This window comes from Xenopus laevis, chromosome 4S (assembly GCF_017654675.1).
Source record: "Xenopus laevis strain J_2021 chromosome 4S, Xenopus_laevis_v10.1, whole genome shotgun sequence".
Classification (NCBI taxonomy): Eukaryota; Metazoa; Chordata; class Amphibia; order Anura; family Pipidae; genus Xenopus; species Xenopus laevis.
This window is the reverse complement of record NC_054378.1, coordinates 86,017,787-86,035,990: the sequence shown is the minus strand read 5'-3', so window position 1 is coordinate 86,035,990 and position 18,204 is coordinate 86,017,787. Positions and strand designations below refer to the sequence as shown.

At 38.3% G+C, this 18,204-nt stretch overlaps 1 protein-coding gene across 2 annotated transcripts in view; it reads left to right on the top strand.

Moving 5' to 3' along the window:
* hs2st1.S (heparan sulfate 2-O-sulfotransferase 1 S homeolog) overlaps positions 1 to 18,204 on the top strand; it is a 61,298-nt gene that overhangs the window by 1,783 nt on the left and 41,311 nt on the right. The window contains exon 2 of one of the 2 annotated variants that reach the window (XM_018259548.2): positions 12,379 to 12,458. The gene's annotated coding sequence lies outside the window, so the exon portion shown is untranslated. 2 annotated transcript variants of the gene reach the window in all.

Here is an 18,204-nt window from a genome sequence, read left to right as displayed (position 1 = left end):
GGCAGAGGGAAGGCAGTTCGGGGAGATTGTCGCCCCAAAGAAGAGGAGATTTGTCGCTGGGGCAACTAATCTGCTCGTTTGGCCAGACCCTTAATATAACTCAGGGACAAAGATAACAAATGTATCAACTGAATGTATCAAGTTATAGCTAAAGAATCGGCGACCCCCCCCCCCCTTCCTAGATTCCTAAAGCTTCAGAAGGTGAAAAATGAAACTTTATACTTCAATATTAGAAAAAAGTTCACAGATAAAAAATACAAAGTAATTAGAAAAGATCTTTATTTCTGATGAACAAGTACATGGTAACCTGTGGGTGGTGCCGTATTGTTATGTTTTAAATGTTTTTATATTTTGTATTTTTTGGTCTATTTATTGGCTATGGCTATATTTGTGAAAATAAAGAATGCCTATTTATACTTACCTTTGTTTTGACCCTGTTGAATGGAAGGGGTTTCTAAAGAAAAATATGTGGTTTGGTTATATTCTGTTCCTTCCTGGGTCCCCCACCCGCTATAGTTTTGTATATACTGAAAAGCACTGTGTTATACGGGTGATGGTCGTCGCCGCTTATAGTTCATAAAATATTTTTTGTATTGGCTAATTTATAACCAACCTACACCCCATACATCCTGATGCACATGTGCACGGAGTATGATGATATTGACTCGCACAGCACATGTCCTAGGCTTTGAGTCTGAGAGTTGCAAAAGGTGTTCATTGTGGCATTTGTAAGGGGACAAGATTACTCTTTAGTGCATTAGAGGATATTCTAGACACACTAATATCGAAAAGAACAGAACACAAAGAGGACACCCCTTTAGACTTAATGAACTAAACTTTCACTTGAAGTAATACAAATGGATCTTCACAGCGAGGCTGCAGAATGCTCTGTCGAGTGATAATGTGATGACAGATTCCATTAATTCCAAATATTTGGATGAGTGTATGTGTGTGTACTTTTACATTATATGTTGTGAATGCTGTGAATCATTTGAAGGGGTTGAATTGATGGACAGTTGTCTTTTTTTCAATTGAAATTAATCCTAATAAGAATAATGTCTTATAAAGGGTGATTGGAGAAACATTTTTTTCAAATAGATTATTTTTTTAAAATACAGGCAAAGAGCACAATATGGAGTGAGTCCAGAGAAAAGTTACTCTGTAAGGCAATGGAGGATCTTGCCTATGATAATGGGATGGCCAATTTGGGATTGCTTCCCCCAGATAACAGGTTTTTAAAGAGAATTCTATCAGTGTTAAACTATTTAAGGGCTTTATTCATAAATCACTTCAGTTGTTATACATCAGTGCATCTTACTAGAGGAAAAGAGGCATACATTGAGACGAAGGGAAGTTTCATATTCAGCCAGTCAGTGTAAGAACAACGAAGCTGTGGAAATAACCATCAAAAGGAGTTTTTTTTCCGTCCGGTATTTTGAATTGTTTCAAGAAAAGGCTAGATGCATTAACTGTATGATCAAAGCCCTGAATCTGATGGTCATAAGGTTTTTTTAAACTTTGCTTATAATATTATATTGTTGAATATTAATTAATTCAGTTTGATTACATATGTGTGTTCAGCTACAACAGCCCTACTAATGGCATGTTTCTAATTGTGAGTTTAATAATCAAGTGATGTGATAACCCTTCTATGTCCAGTTTCAAATGATTTAGCTGGAAGCTCCCTTTGTTAGATCAAAATGTTGTAATCTATTTGTTAAAGTTGTGCAATGTATACCTAGTCTTGTATTTCTTAGCTGTGGCTACACTGCACCTTTAACACTAGAGAATACTGTTAATTTATATTACTTTATGTTTAACGGATTCAGTATTTTTGTTATATTGGTCATTGTTTGGGACCTGTGTCAAGGGTTTAGCTGCCTTTGCATCCAAGGCATAGTGTTTTGTTGGTTGGTTACCGCTGTTGAATATAGAATATTTAGTTTTTCTTCTCTGACAAAATGATAGGCAAAGGGTTAAAGGGATATAGAGAGTGATATTCTGAGACAATTTGCAACTGGTTTTAATTTATTTATTATTTGTGTTTTTTGAGTTATGTAGTATTTTGTTAAGCAGCTCTCCAGTTTGCAGTTTCAGCAATCTGGACGCTAGGGTTGAAATTACCCTAGCAACCATACTTTGATTTGAATAAGAGACTGTAATATGAATACGAGAAGGCCAGAATAGAAAGATGAGTAATAAAAAGTAGTAATAACTATACATTTTGTAGCCTTACAGCGCATTTGTTTTTAGATGGGATCGGTGACGTGACCCCCATTTGAAAGCTGGAAAATAATTCAAAAACAATAAAAAAAGAAATAATGAAGACCAACTGAAAATTGCTTAGAATTAACCATTATATAACATACTAAAAGTCAACTTAAAGGTGAACCACCACTTTATGCTCAGTGAACTTTTAAATTCAATTTGGCAGAAAAATGTTAAGATTTCTATTTTTTTTAGAGTCTGTCTCCAGGTTATCCTGTGTGGAATGTTTTGTCATGTTTACAAAATAGGCTCCTGCATGGGTGACAAATACCTATGCATAACAGGTCACTGAAACAGCTGTGTGTAAATCATTTGTATCATACTATCACACTAAAATGCAGAAGGAGGCAGTGATTGAGCAATTCACTTGACTAGCAAACTGTAATTTCAGTGACCTGCATTGAACAGTGTTTTCTGGTATTTTGATACCTGCGTTGGAGCCAGTGTTGTTCTGGGTGACAAAATTGCAACAACTGTCCATGTTCCTGTGATTTCATACTTCACACTCCCCAGATTATTTTAACGCTTTTATAACCCAAAAAATGGACTATGGCGAGTGGTTACAAGGGCTTTAACCAGACAGAACGAGACAACAGCAGTTTTATACATCATTCAAACCGCAAGCTGACAAAAACTTTCTAGGGTTGAAATTGCTAACTGTCAATTACACATTTGCCTTGTAATATCTTCATTAGAAAGCTATGCAAGTGTAAACAGACCCACCTTTTACAGAAAAAAATATTCTGTCCCTTTGCAATGTGTTACATTGTGCAGGAAAAAAATGCACCATTGAAGCCTGCTCGATTTATATTGTCGCCTTTCAGTCCACATGAGTTTAGTGCCGGACACTCGCTTTGCATGGTTGATTTATAAATATAGGTGCTAAATTACACAAGTGCAGTTGCCAATAGCAGTTTACTACTTAGAAAATTAAAGCAACGTCTTGTCTGAGTGGTTGCTATTGGCAGCTACACTTGAGCTTTTTAACATCTATATTTGCATTTTCTTGCTGAAGCAGCTGTTTAATTTCATTAGTACAGAAATATATTAAGATCTTGAGATAGATTTAAAAGTCAGTTTAGGTTGATCAGTATTGAACCATTTCTTCCTGATGAATTTCTTTGCCCCATGGAGTCTAGTTTTTCTGAATACCACACTACTTCATTATTTTAATGGATGTGCTTAAATCTGTAGTTTCAATAAAAATTAAAAAAAAAACAAAAACAGACAATCCTACTAGACACAGTACACTGCTATCTTACCTGGGCAGCAAGAATGTATTTCTTAAAGGGATACTGTCATGGGAAAAATTTTTTTTTTCAAAATGAATCATTTAATAGTGCTGCTCCAGCAGAATTCTGCACTGAAATCCATTTCTCAAAAGAGCAAACAGATTTTTTTTATATTCAATTTTGAAATCTGACATGGGGCTAGACATATTGTCAATTTCCCAGCTGCCCCAAGTCATGTGACTTGTGCTCTGATAAACTTCAATCACTCTTTACTGCTGTACTGCAAATTGGAGTGATATCACCCCCTCCCTTTCCCTCCCCCCCCAGCAGCCAGACATATGAACAATGGGAAGGTAACCAGATAGCAGCTCCCTAACACAAGATAACAGCTGCCTGGTAGATCTAAGAACAACACTCAATAGTAAAAACCCATGTCCCACTGAGACACATTGAGTTAAGGTGGCCATACACGGGCCGATAAAAGCTGCCGACAGACCGAGTGGGCAGCTTATTGGCCCGTGTATGGGGGCCCCCGACGGGCTTCCCCGATCGACATCTGGCCGAAAGTCGGCCAGATCTCGATCGGATGGGGTTAAAAATCCCGTTGGATCGCGGCCGCATCTGTTCGTTGATGCGGTCCCGCGATCTGACCGCCCGTTTGCGAACGTGAAGGATCCGATCGTTGGGCCCTAGGGCCCACGATCGGATCAGCCCGATATTGCCCACCTCAAGGTGGGCATATCGGAGGGAGATCCGCTCGTTTGGCGACATCGCCAAACGAGCGGATCTATCCGTGTATGGCCACCTTTACATTGAGAAGGAAAAACAGCAGCCTGCCAGAAAGCATTTCTCTCCTAAAGTGCAGGCACAAGTCACATGACCAGGGGCAGCTGGGAAATTGACAAAATGTCTAGCCCAATGTCAGATTTCAAAATTGAATATAAAAAAATCTGTTTGCTCTTTTGAGAAATGGTTTTCAGTGCAGAAGTCTGCTGGAGTAGCACTATTAACTGATGCGTTTTGAAAAAAACATGTTTTCTGATGACAGTATCCCTTTAATAATATAGGTGTGATTTGACATTGTTCACCAATTGTGCCTTGTGCATGATCTTATATAGTGACAAGACTAAATCAGTAAGAGTCCAGCAGCTACTTATCATGACTAAAAAATAGACAATAGTTATACTTGGCTTTATTAAGGCACTGCATGTGTTTTAGCAAAGGCACTTCTCAGGATTGTCTTATGGCTAATTTTTTTTGCAGTTTGTAGCAACAAGAAGTAGCTGCTACTAGTAGCTCTGTGATTTCTCACCCTTATAGTGACTTCAGGGTAATAAGAAGTGTGAACATGGTACGATCGTACAAAAAAAAATTTTGACTTTATCTTTGCGTCTTAAGTGGCATTCCAGGAGCCTCTGGGAATTCATGCATTATATTTACAGCAATTTCATTTTAGACTATTTGAATGTTATGTGAGCAGCACAGTATATACTAACCTTAGTGCAAAAAAGTCCAGAAAACTATACATATACATACTTACTTTTGTTGTGATTTAAAATGTATGTTATCGCACAATATGCCTTTCAAAAGCTAATGGAGCTAAGCCCAGCCCAGACCCACTCCTCTGATCTGCCGGCCCCCAAAACCAAACAATAATCTGTGGGGGCGTGCCAGCATTTGTGCAGGCGCCTGCTTTCGTGCATGGTGTTCACACATTCGCATGGGGGCCCCCGAAGTTTGGAACCTTGTGGGTCCCCAATTGAATGGGTTGTTGGGTGTGGGTTTGTTCTGAGCAAGGATTAGCCAAATGTCTTTCCATGCATCATAGTTGTACAGGTATTTACTGAATTTGCCTTAGAGTAAAGTCATGGCGCAATTTTAAAGCTTTCTGTCCTATAGTTAATGTTAAGCCCCAGAATTGTTTTTAGGCCTGTCCATTTGTTTGACTTTCCTGTGCATGTGCCAGTTGGCAAAAATGTAGGCCCCCCACATACACTAATTTTATTTACAATATAGGCATCTGAAGGCAGTTTCACTAAAGCTGCCACCTCAGTCACAAGCTGTCCTGAGCCCTTTTGGCAAATACCGCCCTGATGACACCAGTGTGCATTTGTTTGTACGGCAGTTGTCATTTGGCCACCCTGGCTGTTGCTTTTGAAAGCAATAACCAAAAACAAGGATAATATGAGGAGGATTATTTTAAAACATTTATCTGAAAGTCTATGTATATTTTATCTTGTTCATTAACTGACTATAAAAGACCTACCAGACAAAATATCAGTATTTCAAAACAAACATATTATGTCATGAGTTTTATAGAACTCATACTAAAGGACATTAAATGTAAATGCTTTTGGGGCACTTTTATTTCTTATTGACCCTTAATTTGATAGGGCCTGTGGCAAATATATTTTTTACCTATTGTTTTAATCATGAAAAATCTTTTTTGTCATTTCCTGCACTAAAAATGGCAAACATGGAGTTAAAACTACACCATATTAGGTCCTTGTGCAGTAGATAATTCGACTGCCAGTTCACTACCCACTCCCTTAACCATCTCTTGTAAGTTTGTCTGTACACAGGTAATATCATTATTTTCCTTACAAGGACTAAAAGCAAAATAGCTTCAGTTTGTCCATGTTTAACTCCATAAATAAAAAATAGATATTTCATAATTAAAACAATAGGCAAATATTGTATGCTTGCCACAAACCTTATTCGTTGAACTAATGTTGAAAAGGTGAATACTTCCCCTTGAAATTCTAAATGAAATGAATTATCTGTTCCTATAGAGGCACATTACATCTTTGACTCTAGCATGGAAAGAGGTGGATGCATTGCGTTCCTTTCTGTTTGCAGCTGTTGATTTATCTCCGTGCATTAGCAGTTCAGAAGGCTCTGTCATATGTGCATTAGGCATAGCGAGGAATGTTCATTTGGTGTAATTGAGGCTTTCATAACTTTGCACAAGTGCAGTTGAGTGCTGTTGAACATCACAGGTGCATATTCTATATTGAGGTCACTATTAAACAAACAAATTGCAGAGACATCATCTCACTTTTATGATGATTTCACTGAAAAATGTGTACAAATTAAATGCGTGTAATGTATGTCTGTATGTATAACTTTATTCATAAGCCGCTGTTAAGGTGCCACAGCACCATACAATGCTTAAAAGTACAGTATAATGAATAAGTATTTAGGTATGGGATCCATTAACCAGAAACCCGTAATCCAAAAAGCTCTGAATTACAGAAAGGCCGTCTCCCATGGACCCCATTTTATGCAAATAATCCAAATTTTTAAAAAATTTTCTCTGTAATAATAAAACAGTACTGTGTGTACTTGATCCAAACAGAGATATAATTAATCCTTATTGGAAGCAAAACCAGCCTGTTGGGTTTATTTAATGTTTAAATGATTTTCTAGTAGACTTAAGGTATGAATATCCAAATTATGGAAAGATCCATTATCTGGAAAGCCCCAGGTCCCAAGCATTCTGAATAATACCTCCCATACCTGTACAATAAATATACACATAGCTCATATAAGGACATTGAGTGCTATGTGGTAAGGGACACAGTGGGAAGGAGGTCCCTACCCTGTAGAGCTATTACAGTTTAAGTAATAGTTATTACATAGAGTTCATCTAAAGGTAACATTTCGGGCCCATTTACTTAGTTCAAGTGAAGGAATAGAGGAAAAAAAGTTTGAATTTCGAATGGTCGAATATGGCTACTTCGACCATCGAATGGGCTACTTCGACCTTCGACTTCGAATCGAACGATTCGAACTAAAAATTGTTAGACTATTCGACCATTCTATAATCGAAGTACTGTCTCTTTAAAAAATTCTTCGACCCCCTAGTTCGCCACCTAAAACCTACCGAGGCCAATGTTAGCCTATGGGGGAGGTCCCCATAGGCTTCCAGATCTAAGGAATATCCTTCGATCAATGCATTAAAATCCTTTGAATCGTTCGATCCAAAGGATTTAAGAACGATTATTCCTTCGATCGTTCGATCGTAGGAATAACGGAAAATCCTTCGACTTCGATATTCGAAGTCGAAGGATTTTACTTAGATGTGCCCCTTCATGCTTATACCTGCCAAACTGCATTAAAGTAACATTGATACTTTGGTAATTTCTACTCCCTTGGATTCCATATATTCCAATCTGCATTATAGGAAAACTTCTGTGCTGCTTAATTAAATATATTTAATTATATGCTGGAAACTGACTACATCACAGTTGCATACAGTGCCGAACAACTTCAACCCATGCTCAGGAACTTACACTTATTCTAAATGTAAGGGTGACACATGATGTGCCTTTTACTCTAAAAGCAACAAAACTGTGGGAATGTATTGGGATCTCACACCATCATAGTCACCATAATCTGAAGTGGCCCTTCATTTATGTGATAATTTTGATCAGTTGTTTCAAATTTTATTGCATCTTGAGATATTGCAGATTTTTGTATCATTTTTTAGATACTTAAAGACAAACGAATAAAAACAGACGGGCCTTATGAAGTCTGTAAATCATAGGTTTAGAAAATATTTAGTAGAAAGTATCAAATATATGGGCTGTTGAAATTTTTTTCTATTTTAATTTTATCTTCTAGTGATAAGGATCAAACTTTATAAAAGAAATTAATGAATCCAATAAAATGCTCTACTCTGAATTACATAAAATATTCAAGCATTTATATATTTAAAATGGTGCCATCACATTTAGGCCCTAGCTGAATGGAAAGTGTGCTGGACTGATCCAATGTCCCTATTAATGAGTGCTTATTTATAAGCTGTATACGCTCCGTCCTAGTGCAAGAATAAAAAGTGAGCTCCGTATAGCAAGCTCCTTCCTACCGCTCTGCATAGTTAGTAGAATTGTTTCTGTAAGTTGTAACAAATGGCTCATTCTAATCTGATTTGGATAACTACAACAATCTAATTGTACAATATTTTATAACAAAAGCTGAGCCTGTGGAAGTGTTTAGGAACATTTGAATGCAAGATGAAGATCCCAAGTGGCATCAATTTTAGGAGTTAGGGCTTGATTGCCTCCAAAACCGATTCTAACTTGTCTGGCTTGCATTGTGAATGTGAACATATTCTATATTTTAATGTTAGTCTAATTAATACAGTAATAGGATCTATTAAGCAAAATGCTTGAGACCTGGGGACCTTCTGCATAAGGGATCTTTCCATAATATGCATTTCTATACCATGTTTGCTTAAAATCACTTAAGCATGAATTAAACTAGTAGGATTGTTGCCAGCAATATGGATTGTTTCCGCATACTTACCATAACATAAAGTATAAAGTACTGTTTAATTTTTACAGAGAAAAATGAAATACTTTTTACAAATTAGAAATGGATTCTATGGGAGACGGACTTCCCTCATTTCTCTGCTGTTATTTGGCTTTAGCTCCAACCGTCTCTTCTTATTGGCACTGCCTTTCATCATTGTGAATTATTTTTATTATGCTGTGCTTATTATTCCCAGTGCTGTAAACACAGTTATCCGGCACACAATGTCCCAGGTAGTTTGCTGTATTTTCCTGAATCTCTTGCATTTTTTCTTTTGTACACTGTGCACTGAAAATTTGCCGGGCAATGTGTTTTTTAAAAGTAGTGAGTACTATTGCTGGCCATAGAAACAAAGATCTGATCGTTCGAATCATCGAACGATCGGACGTCCCCATCTCCCAACCTGCCACTAACCTTCAGTTAAAAAAGAACAGATCAGACGATGTTAGAACATGACAAGTTACCGGCCGCTCAATCTCCCTGCTGACGGCTTCTAATCTGAAACACTTGATAAAGGGCATATAGGCCCGAAACATGTCGTGTACAAGTAGTCGACTAATAAAAGGATAACCACAGCATTAATTGCTTGCAGAGTGCTCTCCTCATTTCTTTATAAATCGAGTTATAGATATCAGGATACCGGTGACCTGATTGAGGAAAGTTGCACCCTTTTCCTGAACCAAGCGGGCAGAGCGTTTTGGGATAATATACTTCCTGGCTTCTAATCTGACTGGCACCGGGGAGACTTTCTCCGTGTACTGGGATGCGTGTCTTCTACCAGAGGCCTAGTGAGGGGATTTGTTAGAGGTCAGGATGGAGGATCACCCAGAGGGGAGCCCTCCACCGTCCCTTCTATAAAATGAGAACAAGCGCAGTCCTGGTATTCCCGATTTTTTTATTTTAGCTTTTCCATGGCGCTGCAGGTAGGGTCGCGGGGAACAATAGTGGACGGGGAGAGACGGGGGACCCCACGGGAATGAAAGTGCGCCGCCCCCTAGAGACTTGCACCTAATTCAGCCTTCACCTCATTCACTGCACTTCAACTACAGCTCTCCGTTTCCACCGGCAGTCTCCCACTGGAGAGCGTCAGATCGGTAATACACGCAGAGATATTATCGGTAGCTCACAGAAATTTTCTAACCTGTCTGATCGCATGGCACGACAGATGTCGGGACACTCCACACACAATCCGAAAATCTTATCCGTATCGGATCTTTGTGTCTATTGGCAGCTTAAGTATGCAGTAAAGTTGGTCTAAGTAAACCATAAAGAATATACTTCGGACCAGCATCAGACTGGCGGTGTCTGGGCTCTCCGGACCTAACACACCATGGGCCGCACTCCTCCCATCTGTGATTTAGTAGCCTAGTCATGACACAGGCTCATTTTGGAAGATATGTATTTGTTTCACAGTACCTGCCTTATGTCATATTTAATTCAATACCTTTTGTAGTATTCTTCCCACAATACTTGTGGTTCACAACGTGAATTCATGTTTGAAACGTGCTGCTTCTTTGCAGAGTGACCAGATGCAGAATAACCTTTGCAATCTGTTTGCTTGACATGTGTTTTTTGCCAGTTTGTGTCCAGCAAGCCCCCTTTGGAGTATATTTAACTTTGCACAAACAGAGACCTTGATTAAAATAATTGATTTCACAAAGAGACATTCTGCTTGTCTCTAGAAAGCAGCCTGACGTAAATCAATCTTTGAGGAGAAAACAGCCTTGCCTGGTTAGAATGCAATCCCGTGAATCTTGTCAGATATGGCATATTGATTATCAGCTGTTACGGGAAATGCTAATAATGTAATGTGTTTTCTGACTTGGACTGGTAACAATTTAAAAATGACTGGATAGGAAGAAAGATGTCACCACAGCAGAGAATCTGTGAGGATAGGTAAAGCAAATACTGAATAAAGTGCATTGAGAGCTTCCCAAGGTTACTGAAATGCCTTTATCTGCTATGCAAAGGGTATTTCTTTAATTTAGATATGGTCTCATTTTGGAAGCTTTTGTATTACTCTTTTTCCCTTGAATTTGAGGTTAATGACTTTACTACCACATTCAACTAAATTACACTTAATACACTTGAACATACTGCATTTACATTAGCATCTGTAACATTATTTGTTGTGCATATAATATATGAATTCTTAACCAATATGCCAAGTACATTTAACACCCATTTACTTGATTGTAATTAGTGTATCAAATGCAGCTTTGTTATCTAAAGTATAAATGCTGCAAGATGACAGCTGGAAAGTACCTCCATTACAGTTGATTGCTCTTTTCAAGCCTGCACGAATGGGTATGGAAGCTATTCCACATAGCACAGTGGCATACTATAACAAGTGTGGGCAAGTCTACGGCCCGAATGTAGGAATTCACCTCAATCATTTAAACATTTTTAGGCATACTGAGCTTATGATCAATTTTATAGAGCTAATTTGTCTCCTGACATTGGAAAAGCTGTTATATTCATGGAATAATTTTAATTGTGGCTTTACTGTTAATTCTCATTTTATATTTCATATTCTAATACACAGATGAGATTAAGTATTGAAGAATGGGTTGAGATAAAAGGTGTGGCACCTGTGGGTTGGGTGGGTTCATGCCCCAGGTGTGAGTTTGGCTAGGTAGTAGGACAGACTTCAGACAGTTGTGGATATACTTCATCATAATTTAATGTGATTCTGTAAAATATTTTCTGTATTTTAATAATGATAATGTATACTTGAAATGGCTATTTATTTGGTGAGAAGAAAACTCCTTAATGGTGTTGTGAGGACTGACGTGCATACATCTGGAGTGCAGTAATACTGTGCTATTTGGTCCAGACCACAGTAAGCTGGTGCTGTGGAAAAGGAAAAAAAAAAAAAAAAAGATGCTGTCTGGATGTGCACATGGCAGTGTAAGGCAGCTGGAAAGAATATTTACTACTACAGCTCCCAATGCACAAGCCTCTGCTTCTCTCTGCCCTCTTTCCATTGTGCAGCCTAAGGCAACTTTTGTCCTTATCCTACAATATATCATCCTCTTCATCTCCCTTCCTATTTAATAGCTTTAGCACAGATGCTTGCTTTTTGCTTGCTTTGTACTTGCTTACCATCCAACTTCTTACACCTAGTACTCTTTTTTTTTCTCTCTCCTCCAATCAGTGTAGCTTTTCTGTTGTCTTCATGTAGTAACTCTGTCCCCTTTAAGCTGGCCGTACATGGGCAGATTTAAACTGCCAATTGAGCTCTTTCAGACAGAGTTGGCAGTTTCAGGCAATAAATAAATTAATGCTTTTACGTGGTGATTCAAGTCCTTTAAGTGAATTAGTATTAGCAGCTTCCTTGCTATCCTCCTTTCTGAATGGGCTCCAAAATAAAATTGTGAACACTAAAACGCAAGTGCACCCGCAGGGTACCTCAGATTTTTGTGGGTAACTCGCGGGTACCTGACCCACTGCAGGACTCTAGCTGGAATCCTCTGCTACATTGGAAATGTTGTTACGTTCATGGAATAATTTTATTGTGGCTCTACTGTTCTTATTTTATATTTCTTATTCTAATACACAGAATTGACAAAAAAGGTGTGGTACCTGCGAGTTGGATGTGTTCAAGCCAAGGCGTTGCGCCCCAGGTGTGAGTTTGGCCAGGTAGTAGGACAGACTTCAGACAGTGGTGGATATATTTTGTCATAATTTTAATGTGATTCTGATGTGTAATATTTTCTGTTTAACAGATAACCTAACCTAAACTCAACTAACCTGCTGGTTAGAAATTCAAGGGGAAAGCATTCCTTGCATATATACAGCACTGTGTTCCACTGGCTCATTTAGATGAAATGCAGGGTTTGTGAACTGCACATGAATTAACAAGTCAGGACTTGAGCTGAGGAATTTGATTCTGCATGAAGCAGATTTGTTTTATTACTAGAGTAAATTACATAAGTGAGGATACCACTTCTGCATTTCATATAGGTAACCAGTGAGTTATTTCTGTTGTCTGCATGATGTTCTTCATAATTCAGTCTGGCAGATTCTGAACTGTTACAATTTGCTACATTAGTTGATACATTTCCCAGCAGCATTATAACCATTATTTAATATAACCATTGATTTTAATTATACTCAGAGATTATATCCAGCAGGGTCAAACATAAGAAATGTATGAACTAATGTAGAAAATTAGAACAGTTTACAGAGTAACGTCCACTGAAAAATGTTTTTAAAAAAAAAAGTTTGGAAGGTGAACAGCACCTTTAAGTCTATACAAAACATGCCAGCAGGGCTGGCATCCGTTAATTATAACAATCCTCTTTCAGACAGATTCGAGCACACAGATATTCAAATCATGTTCATCTATAGAGACCGTCAATATTCACACAGACCCATACTCAATTAGCAGCATCAGTATTCCTTCAGATGTGAGCAGAGCTGTTACCTTCAATTCTTTCTTTGACTGTATTTCATAAGCACTGTAAGGACTGCCAGGGGTGAATTATTTCAAGCTTGTGACTGTGGAGCCAAGGGCTGCTATTCTTTTAGCTAGTATAAATAACTGCTTAAAATGGCATTCATATGAACACCAAGAACCTATTCTAGCATCTCCCAGTTATGTTTGAATAAAGGTGTTAATTGGCCCAAGTAAAAAGCTTTTTAAAAATGTGGGACTTTGGATTTTAATTAAAATGTAAAACTTTTACCTGCAGGACTAATGAATACTGCTGGTTATTTTAAGTTTCCAGAGTAATTAATTTGAGCAAATGCATGCCTTCCTATGGAGGACATATGGCTCCATACATACCTTACTGTCTCATTGTGACTCAAAAAGGGTTGTTGTGTGCAGCATTTTGGTTTAATCCAGCGAGAGTTTCATTCATTTTCTCTTATAGAGGTAAACCCAGCAACTAGGCAATGTGTTTAATGAGTTTAACAGAATGTTAGGATAATGCCACACCGGCTAAATTAATCCCTACTCTTGCAATGGGCTTCATCCTTGCCTGCACCCAAAACCATTGCATCACCCTTACACATTGGGGGTTTTGTTACCAAAATGCATATTCGCAGTTTCCACATTAAAATTTGCCATGTGTGCCTGAGCCAATGCATTGGTTCCAGGCAAGGAAGAAAGCAGATCCCTGCATTTTTCTGTAGGCTGTGCATCAGCTCTATGGGGCATTACCTAAATATCAGTGGCTTTTTTTTTTTTACACCTATAAATACAATAGAACCTGCCCCAGAATTTAACTGTTTCCCAGAGTTGATGCAGTTTTGAAGCGATCCCCACGGGAAACATAAAATTAGTGTTCAACCGTATGTCAATTGCTATGTTAGCCCTGAACACTCCTCTTATTAATCAAAATCATTTATATGTCAGAACATTCAGTCAAATCCACGCCAAAACCCACTAACACATAAAGGAGTCTTTAGGTGCATTGTTAATGCAGGATACATGTAGTGTAGTGTAGTGTTTATGAAACGGTGAGGTCTGCCTCGCTTGCATGATTGTTAAGGCATTGGTTGATTTTTGTGCATCGTTATACAGACTTACTAAAGGCTATGGCCTCACAGGGCCAAAATCAGCCTGCTGAAATCCGCAGGTCAATTTCAGCCCCTACAACAGGCAGTACCCTCCTTCTTTTGCGTCCAGACCCACTGTGTCTTCTCCGGCACCAACAGCGTTTCAGGTGTCCTTTCTGCTCTGAAGTAGCCTTTCTTGCACTTGGTGGCAGAGTGGCCCAAAGGTAGACCTTATTGCACTTGCCTCTTGGCAGGAACCCCCCCCCCTTTTTGGTGAGAACACACTTGGCTGTTTTTGGCACAAAATGCAAAGTATGGGGTTTCTTTGCTGAAGTTTTATTAACATGTATTTATATAGCGCCAACATATTGCCAAACTGGAATATATATTTAAGTAAATATTGCCCTTTTACATCTCTTGCCTTGAATCACCATTTCGTGATGGTCTCTGTGCTGCCTCTGAGATCACCTGACCAGAATTACTACAACTTTAACTGTAACAGGAAGAAATGTGGAAGCAAAAGGCAGAACTCTGTCTTTTAATTGGCTCATGTGACCTAACATGTATGGTTTGGTTGGTTTGTTTGTGTGCACTGTGAATCCTATGATCCCAGAGGGCAGCCCTTATTTTTTAAAATGGCAATTTTCTATTTAGGATTACCCAATAGCACATGCTACTAAAAAAGTACATTATGTTATATTGCGTTTATTTACATGATGCAGGGTTTTACACATGAGCTGTTTTATGCAATATCTTTTTATAGAGACCTACATTGTTCAGGGGGTTCGTTTTCCTTTAAATGCGACTCACAGCATATATGTGTCTGTATTAAAAATATAAAGCCTATGTAACCCTTTTGACACCCCTTTGTCGGTGTTACACTCCATTTGTGGAGCTTACCTCATGGCACGGGACAAGCCTGAGCCACTCTGCAGTGGTATGGGAAGAGAATGGATACCTGGTACTTACTAGCGCATTGCACCTATGGGTGGCCCCACTAGGAATACAGTAATAACACACACACCTTATTGGTTAAACTGAATAACTGTTTATCTAAAATAAATGGGCACCTAATACATGCAGCACTCCTAACCACTGGCAATAGGGCCTAACTAACTAACTAACTTTGCTAGCGCAATCTGTCTAACTAAAAAGATACAGTCCTTTAATGTCCTTTCAATAACAGTGTCTTTATCTTCAAGGGCTTCTTTAGGTTACTGTCCCTTTAAACAGGATACTCATTCCAAATCCTCTTTGGATACTTTAGAGCTCTCTTCAGGCGAATCCAGCATACAGTGCAACTACCAGCCCCTTTGGATGCTCGGATAGGAATCTCCTGCTGGTTGTTCCTCCAGTCTGTATTCCTTTCACACTCTGTCTTTCCAGACAAAGTATGTGGCTTCCCTGTGCCAACCATATGCAAACGAATGCTTTTGGTGCAGCCTCTCAGCTCTCTGGGCCCACCAGCAGCTCTCTGGACTCTTTCTCTGTACACCATGCGGCTCTCTATGCCAGGCTCTCTTCTTTTGCCAGTATCTGTGACTTCCTCTTCCTGCCTGCCACTCACTGGCTGCTGTCACTTCATACTGCACTGAATCGCTGGTTGCTAGGTAACAGCTTACAGCACACAGACACAGGCTCTGTGCTTCTGCCCTTACAGGGATAAGAGCAAGGAGTTTGCACAAATTCCCTACACCTATGTGTGATTTATAAAGTATTGACTACAATTTAGTGAAATCTAAATAATAACATTGGTTTTGTTATAACGCATTAAAGGAACAGTAACACCAAAAAAATTAAGTGTTTTAAAGTAATGAAAATAACATGTAGTGTTGCACTGCACTGGTAAAACTGATGTGTTTGCTACAGAAACACTACTATAGTTCATATAAGCAAGCTGCTGTGGAGGTTAACTAATGGATAACAGATAACACCATTAGACAGACAGAGCTTATCTGCTATCTGCTGTGTAACTTGATCTTTTTCTCCTTTGAATGGCTGCCCCCATTGCTACACAGCAGCTTATTTATATAAACAATAGTAGTGTTTCTTAAGCAAACACAGCAGTTTTACTAGTGCAGGGCAACACTGCATTATATTTTCATTACTTTAAAACACTTTTATTTTTTGACGTTACTGTTCCTTTAAGTGCTTGTACATCATAAAATTATTGGTACTGACTCTAAAGTACCATAATGCTGTGGTTTCAGTTTGCTGTGGTATATTGACCTACATATAAACTGCCAACATGTAGTGCAGCAGAATCAAACAGTCCCAGAATATGTTTTTTCCTAAGAAAATAGTTACTGCAACATTTTTAATGCTAATTTCCTTATTTAATAAATAAAATGAAAGCTAATCAAGGGAGATGGAATATGGCCTATTTGACTTGAGTCAGATTTCTTCTGTGGTTTCATTCCAAAAGCAGCTTAAATAACACTTTGTCAGCATTCAAACACAATCTGCAGTGAGTTTTGTCCCGGCAGTGCTTAGTGAATAGAAAATGCATGTAAAAGTGCTTGTTTGAATGGTCACATTTGGAATAGCTATGAAGAGAAGAGGTGTATTGATCCTATTTTTGTCTGTTGAAAAAAAGGTATTTTCTTTCAAGCAACATTCTTTTTTGTCTCTGTATTGATCGCTAACCACATTACTGTATACTTTTTTTGTAGAGCATACTCTGTCGTCCACCAAACACTCGCTTTCATGTTTTTTAAATGGATTTTAAAAAAAATCAAAACAAACGTGAATAAAAAATCATCACCATCAAAATCACCACCATCAGGAGTTAATATTTAACCTGTGTAAAAGTTCGTAACTTAAGTGGTGCTAGAGGTATTTCGGCTATTTATATATCTAAGCTTCCACACTCTCGTTCTATCTCTGACGCGTTTCGCCGAATGGCTTCATCCAAATGAGCGCTTTTTATCCACTAAAGTTTTAAGAAGAATGAAAGCGGACTAAGACGCTCAAATTTCATATGCCTGTATCAACTTACTTCTTGTAAGTATAAACACCTGCCAGACACACTAGGATCAGCGTGTGGGCTTCTATGCAACTAGAACTCTAAAACATCACGGGCGTCAAAACTTGGATATATAAATAAGGACTATAGCCGATATACCTCTAGCACCACTAAAGTTACGAACTTTTACACAAGTTAAATATTATCGAACATAGCAAATTCACTAAAAATATCATCATTTATTTTGAAATACTGCACTATATATTATTTTATCTGTTTTATTCCCCCTCAAAACCTTGAGGTTTTTGAGGAATACAGCAATCTCTTTTGGATATTGTCATTTTTTGAGGGTGGAGGAGAGCCCTGCTGATTGCCTGATTGGGGAAACCCCTTTCATTCCAGAGGATCTGTAAAGTAGCGTGCATTTTTAAGATGCTTGTGCCTCTTTTAATGTCACTATTTGACCTCAATTACCCAATTAAAACAAGTGGGAATATTTGCTTAAAATGTGGCATTTTCGGGCACAAGTGTGCTGACTTTTTACTGTTCCTTTAACCCTTTCAACAAACATATAAATTGAGGTCAGCTACCAGAGATGGCTAATATCATATAAATAATTGTCACTAACAGAAGTATAGTGGTATTTGTTACATATATACAGGTTAGAAACTTTGTATCTTTTTCTGGCTGGCAGTGCAAAGAAAGTTGGGACTTTTTAGTACAAATGTGGGACTGCGGTTTGAGCTGTCAAAAGCGGGATTGTCCTGCTGAAAACGGGACAGTTGGGAGGTATGTAAACCTAATAGAACTTGCTACTGATATGGATTCATGCAGCTTAAAGGAACAATAACTCAAAAAATGTAAGTGTTTTAAAGTAATAAAAATATAATGCAGAGTTACCCTGCACTGGTAAAA